This window comes from Megascapheus bottae, chromosome 15 (assembly GCF_031878675.1).
Source record: "Megascapheus bottae isolate mThoBot1 chromosome 15, mThoBot2.hap1, whole genome shotgun sequence".
In the NCBI taxonomy this organism is placed as follows: Eukaryota; Metazoa; Chordata; class Mammalia; order Rodentia; family Geomyidae; genus Megascapheus; species Megascapheus bottae.
This window is the reverse complement of record NC_143523.1, coordinates 28,025,023-28,032,296: the sequence shown is the minus strand read 5'-3', so window position 1 is coordinate 28,032,296 and position 7,274 is coordinate 28,025,023. Positions and strand designations below refer to the sequence as shown.

At 42.7% G+C, this 7,274-nt stretch overlaps 1 protein-coding gene across 1 annotated transcript in view; it reads right to left on the bottom strand.

Annotated features, from left to right (window-relative positions):
• Positions 1-5,873: 5,873 nt before the first annotated feature.
• Positions 5,874-7,274, bottom strand: part of Ide (insulin degrading enzyme) — a 76,398-nt gene continuing 74,997 nt past the window's right edge. The window contains exon 26 of the transcript XR_016537818.1: positions 5,874-6,537. The gene's annotated coding sequence lies outside the window, so the exon portion shown is untranslated. The remainder of the gene's footprint in view (positions 6,538-7,274) is intronic.

The window sequence follows — 7,274 nt, the reverse complement described above, 5'->3', positions numbered from 1 at the left end:
CAATAAACCTATGAAACACTGCCCTACTTAATCAGTACTGATTAAGTAGGATAGTACATGAGGATAGCACAGAGTAAAACCACAATGTGATTCCATAATACTTCAACATAAAGGTTAATGAAAGGATGCCAATTTTATGTGTTACAGAAGGAACAGAACCTGCTAGGTGCAGTGGCTCATGCCTGTAATTCTAGCTGTTCTAGCTACTCAGGAAGCTGAGATCAGAGGACCAAGGTTCAAACCCCATGACCACGAAAGAAAGAAAGAAAGAAAGAAAGAAAGAAAGAAAGAAAGAAAGAAAGAAAGAAAGAAAGAAAGAAAGAAGAAAGACAGAAAGAAAATGAAACTCTTATCTCCAAGAAACCACTAGAAAATGGGAAGTGAGGCCATGGCTCAAGGGGTAAGGTGGTAGTCTTGAGCTGAAGAGCTCAGGGACAATGCCCAGGTCCAGAGTTCAAGCCCCATGGACCTCCTCCACCCACTCCCAAAAAGAGCAGTCAAACCATAATATCATTTGATAACTTCCTGAACTGACTGTAAACTAGAGCTAGTAGAATTTCCAGGATGATGGTGGTGGTGGTGGTGGTGATGATGATGATTGCCTGTTCTGGGGCTTGAACTCAGGTCTTGAGCCCTGTCCTTGTGTTTTCTCAAGGCTAGAGCTCTACCACTTGAGCCACAGCACCACGGCTGGCTTTTTCTATGAATGTGGTACCAAGGAATCAAACCTGGTCTTTGTGCATACTAGGCAAGTACTCTACCATGAGACCAAACTCCTAGTCCAGGTTTCTAACTTTTTTTTTTGTCAGTTGTAGGGTTTGAACTCAGGGCCTGAGCACTGTCCTTGGACTTTTCTCAAGGCTAGAGATCTACCACTTGAGCCACAGCACCACTTCCAGCTTTTTTCTATGTATGTGGTACCAAGGAATCGAGCCCGGGTCTTCCTGCATGCTAGGCAAGCACGCTACCACTAGGCCAAACTCCTGGCCCCAGGTTCTACCTTTTAAATAAATGACCTTTGAGTTTCAGTTACCAGGAGATGACTTTCTGTCACTCCCATTTCAAGAATTTCTGGGAAAACAACAATTTCTTTGAGAAGCTTAGCAGCAAGCAAACAGCTATTTCAACAAAACTGGGGCCTAACTGGGCACAACAGTGCATGCTGTAATCTCAGCTGCTGGGAAGGCTGACACAAGAGGATCTCTTGAACTCACAAATTCAAGGCCAGATGGGCAATATATTGAGAAACTAGGCAATAAACAAACTGGGAATGTGGCTTAGTGGTAGAGTGCTTGCCTAACATGCACAAAGCCCTGGGTTCAGTTCCTCAGTACCACATAAATAGAAAAACCCAGAAGTAGTGCTGTGGCTCAGGGTAGAGTCTTTTTGCCTTGAACAAAAAGCTCAAGGACAGTGCTCATGCCCTGAGTTCTAACCCCAGAACTGGCACCCAAATAAATAAATGAATAAATGAATAAACGGCCACTCAATAATTTAACATTTGTAAGTACATATTTGTGCTACAGACATAAATCATGTCAGAATGAAATGAGAACCACAAAATGTTTTATTATTTATTTTTTGTGAGTCATGAGGCTTGAACTCTGGGCCTGGATGCTGTTCCTGAGCTCTTCAGCTCAAGGCTACCACCCTACCCCTGCAGCCACAGCCCCATTACTCCCTTTCTAGTGATTAATTGGAGATGAGTCTCACATTCTTTAGTGCCCAATTGGCTTTGAATCTCGATCCTCAAATCTCAGCCTCCTGAGTAGCTAGGATTATAGGTGTGAGCCACCTTGCCCATCTCACAAAATGGAAATTTAACTATAGTTTTATTTTTATTACTGTCTGCTTGTGAAAACCTCAATAGAATTTTACATTTTTAGGTAAGTTTTCTTGGGGCTGGGAATATGGCTTAGTGGTAGAGCGCTTGTAGGCATGAGGCTCTAGGTTTGATTCCTTGGTACTATATAGAGAATAAAATAAGCAAGCAGAAGAAAAAAAAAACATGTTTTCTTGACCCTTAAGGTTCACTTTTCCTAATGTGTGTATAAATAGGCCACAAATATATAAAAAAAATTTCAGTGATCATGCTATATTTTGTGAGGAAAAAAGTTTCAAGCACTATTTGTTTCTACAAAGGAAGTAACTTTGGTGTAGATCTAATGTCACTGTATAAAAAATAGGTCTTAAAGTTCAGCTATTTATAAAATATGAAGGGAAAGGTAACAAAGAAGATGAAAAATATGTGATGAATAGATATGGAAACAGTATAACATAAGACTCAACTAAGCCCCAGAGTGTCTTGCTGACATTCATCTTTAATACACACATACTTAAAACAGTTGCTTTGTCCTATGGGGTCCGGGGACTAGATTAAACTTGAATACTGCATAAAATATGTATAAGTAGTTGATGAGACACTTCCCTTTAGTCACCAAAGATGAACATGGATGTTTACCTCCTCGGCTGCTCAGGATTCTACTAAAATGATAGTAAAGGGATTCACTTTAAAGGTCAAACCACAGAATAAATAGCAGCAGCACAGACAATGGCGATGCAATTTTGGCAAGAATGCAGATGAGTGACTGTTAGCTGTGCAGCAAACATGAGAAAGCCAAACCTATGCGGGCAAGGCAAGAGCTTTTCTCAAAAGCTCTGAACTCACATTAGGTACCTGTGATGATCAGGTGGTAGAAAACCCAGACGTAAAGCCTCAATTCAGAATTGGTTGGCAGTCAGTTAATCTCTATACTGGCAGACAACTGGGGGTTTGTTCTCTGGAACTACTGACACTGCAAAGCTGTAGACTTCAGGGCCCACGGCATTGTGGCAGGCATGAGGCTGTACTGAGAACAGGAACATGTGATGGACTGGGAATGTGGCGTCATGTTAGAGTGCGCACCTAGCAAGCATGAAGCCCTGGGTTTGATTCTTTTTTTTTTTTTTGCCAGTCCTGGGCTTGAGCTCAGGGCCTGAGCACTGTTCTTGGACTTTCTCAAGGCTAGAGCTCTACCACTTGAGCCTTAGCACCACTTCCGGCTTTTTTCTATGTATGTGGTATCGAGGAATCGAACCCGGGTCTTCATGCATGCTAGGCAAGCACTTTAACCACAAGACCAAACTCCCGGCCCCCCTGGGTTTGATTCTTAAGAAAAAATTTAAAAAGCAAGCAAGCTAGAAGTGGTGCTGTTGCTCAAGCGGGTAGAGCCCTATCCTTGAGAACAGAGAGGCTCAGGGACAGTGTCCAGGTCCAGAGTTTAAGTTCTAGGACTGGCCAAAATAAAAAGAGGTGGGAGAGGGAGAGGGAGTGTGGCCTAGTGAAAGAGTGCTTTCCTAGATGTACAAACACACCAATTCCCTTCCTTGGTACCACATACACAGAAAAAGCCAGACATGGTGCTGTGGCTCAAGTGTTAAGAGTGCTAATCTTGAGAAAACCCAAGGACAGTGCCCAGGCTCTGAGTTCAAGCTCCGGGACTGGGAAAAAACAACAAAAACAAAAATAGAAGGAACATGTTAGAGTCTATATAGCAAAGAGTAACCCCTAGCAACCTGTCCAATCAGCTCCCCAGATACTGATAGTTAAGAATGCAGTGTGTGTGTGTGTGTGTGTGTGTGTGTGTGTGTGTGTGTGTGTACAATACTAGCAGTGGGCCTTGAATGAGAGACAAGTCTCTGATTTTTCTGCCTGGATTGACTTGGAAACTCAGTGCTCAGATCTTAGTCTCCTGAGCCGCCAGGGTAACAAGTGTGTGCTGGCAGGACCTCCCTAGGAGTACGACTTTCTAGGTGACTTTCATTCTCCTTTGGTCATTCATGTCTCTCTCTGACAAGTACCATTCATGTCTCTAAACAAAATTAAAGAGGTAAATTGGTCCTAGTGTGGATAGACAAGGAGCCTGACCTTTGTTCCACTGGTGAAATGCCATCTGCTCACTCCCATCTTTAAGATGCACCGGCTCTTGGCAGATGGGGTGAGCAGTGGCGAGGCCGCCTCTCACCCCAGCCCTCAGGAGGCTGAGATGGGAGGATGACATCTCAGCTCTGGCTATCCCATCTCAAAAAGAGAAAGGACTAACAAAATAAGGAAGAAGCTGGGGGGGGGGGGTTGATATCACACAGTGGACACATGTCTGGCCAAATTCCAACCCCTCTGAGAGGCTCGGGTGACCACGTGCAAATCCGAATCTGGAATCTGCAAGATGAATATTCTAAATTGGTCCCACTATTAGGTACAAAAGCTAAAGCAAGAAAACAAACAAACCCCTCACCATCCTTCAAAGACCAAAACAGAGTAAAGTAGTTGCCCTAAAAGAGACCAAGTACCCCAGTACGCAGGTGGTTTCTAGAGGAAGTCAAACGTGATTCCTTCCAAAAGGCAGTTGGGTAACAGAATCCTTAACTGCCATCGCTGGGCTTGGGGACCAGCAACACTCCCCCTGCCCCCCCCATCACCAAGCGGGCAACCTCCCAGCACCAGAGACAGGCATCCTCCTGCTTCTCAAAAGGATGGGCTATCACTACTACTCTCACTAACATTAAAATAGAGGAGGATTATGAGGAACTATTTTGTGTTCTGAAAGTTGATAGCCTGGAAATAAACGAATTCCTTGCTAGACAAAAATCTACCAAAACCCACTGAAGAAAGAATCAGGAATATAAATATGTCTATTTGTTTTAAATATTGAATAATCATTTGATGTTTAAAGAAAAAAATCAGAGCCAGGCACCAGTAGCTCACACCTGTATTCCTAGCTTGTCAGGAAGCTGAGATCTAAGGATCACGGTTCGTAATCAGCTAAGGCAGGAAAGTCTACAAGACTCATCTCCAATTACCCCACCAGAAACCTAGAAGTGGTGCTGTGCCTCAAAATGGTAGAGTGCTCACCTTGAGCAAAAAAAGCTCAGGGACTGCACCCAGGTCCTGAATCCAAGCCCTATGACTGATAAAAGAGTAAAAGCCAAACCAGGAAGGTGTGATGTTGTTTAAACAAAGAAATATACTCATTACCTGACTTAGGAGATGATAAGCCTATACATCACCTTAATAAACTTGTGTGTCTGTCTGTCTGTCTGTCTGTCTATCTATCTATCTATCTATCTATCTATCTATGCATACCCAGGACATTTCAGTGATTGTCTCCTCTACATCATCAGCCATATCCACTTGCAAGGGGACAGAGGGTATTTGTAGCTTTTATAGCTTGTGTGGTAGAGCTGTGCACTGAGCGGGGCTGTAGCTCAGTGGAAAGCATGAGTGCTTAGCATGAGTAAGCATCTGTGTTCAATCTCCAGCACTACACGAAGAGAGAAAGGAGAAATGAAAGTGGAAATGGACAGTCAAGTACTTCAGATTTAAGAATTTACACTACCAGGGATGGATGGTTCATGCCTATAATTCTTGCTCCACAGAAGGTTGATATCTGAGGATCACAGTTTAAAGCCAGCTGGCAGAAATCCAAGAGAAAGATTTATCTCCAACTGATCAGCTGGAAATGGAGGGGTGGCCCAAATGGGAGAGCTCCAGCTTTGAGTGGAATAATGGAATGACAGTATGGAGTCCTGAGTTCAAGTTCCAGTACAGGCACAAAAATATAAACTATTTAAGGCCTCTAAACCACATCTGCCTCTTTCCTGAAAACCTTTGAGTCATATATCATCAGCTAATTTGTGTCTGCAGATGTTGGGGTGATCTCATTTCAAAACTTTCCACTCTGCTATATATGCACAATATTATCCTTTTTATTTTCCAGTTTGATTTTTCAGTGAAGGACCTTGTACAGGCGTGGACTCTGAAGTCTACCACAACTCTCATTAGTTTTAATTTTTTTTTGTGTGGGTCATGGGGCTTGAACTTGATGTAGGTGCTGTCCCTGAGCTCTGCAGCTCAAGGCTACCACCCTACCCTTGAGCCAAGCCCTACTTCTTGTTTTCTAGAGGTTAATTGGAGATAAATGTCTCAGGTTCTTTTGTGTCCAGACTGGCTTTGAACCTTGAGCCTCAGATGTCACAGCCTCCTGAGTAGCTAGGATTACAGGTGTGAGCCACCTCACCCAGCCAGCCATTATTTTTGTTGCTGGTGTTGTTCCTGCAAATTTCCACAGTGGTGGCAAGAATACCAAAAATAATTATTACACACTTACCAACCTTTTTTTGTTGTTGCCACTCTTTTTTGTAGGTGGTGTAGCCCAGGCAGGCATTGATGGTTGATCTTCTTGCTTCTGCCTTCTCAGTGCTGGGATTATAAACAAATTCTATGTTCAGCTTGCCTTTCTCAATTTTTTTTTTTTGTTGTTGTTCTGCTAGCAGTATTATATAAATTAGAATTGGTGCAGACGTAAAGTCAAAGAATGGGTTTTGTGCTTAGGGAGCCTTTTCGCTGAGAAGTTCTTTGTCTCCATCTGGTGGAAAATATGAACTTTGCAGCATCAGTTGTACTAAAGCCAGGCTCCACATTATATAGTCACTCACTCTGTGGTGCCTGTGAACAATCCAACAGGCTGGCTTCACCCTGGGCCAGTTCAATCAGCAGCACTGTAATAAGAAACAGAGTCAGTTCATTGTCATTGCTGGTTTCTTTCCGTTTTATTTTATAAAAATCTATAGTCAGTTTTAATGTGCATTTAGAATTAAGAACCAGTAACAGGCAGTAGTATAATGGTCAGGGCTTGTCTAGTCTTTGAAAGGCCCTTGGTTAGATCCCTATTGCCATATAAAAATAACAAAGAACAAACATTAAAAGCCAAACAACAAAGCAGTCAGTGGTAGATTAGGTTGGCTCATGCCTACATTCCTAGCTACTTGGGCAGCTGAGAGATCGGAAGTGTGGTTCAAAGCTGTCCTTGCTTTTCAAGTAGTAGGTTCACTAGAAGGCCAGGGAGCCTGAAAATAATTTCCAACTAACTGCTGAACACTTTCATTCTTCAAATCTAGATCTGTAGCCTTATTCAGGAGGAAGTACCAGATAAATAATAATTGCCCCCACGTTCCCTTAGCTAGAAAATGGTGCCTTCCAGCTCCCAATACCTTCTTATTTGCTGGGCATTTTGATGCTATGGGTCTGTAAAAGAAATTACCAAGCAGAAGTTATAGCTCGGTTAGGGTGCAACAGCTAAGGGACCGTTGAGCAACAAGGGAATGCTGCTAATAATAGAGTCGGAGCAGGTTTTTACGGACTTACTTAGCCTATGTAAGCTTTGTTGTTGTTTCTTCCCTGTGGGTTTTTTTTTTTTTTATAATTTTTGTTTTTATTTTTGTGGGTCATGGAGATT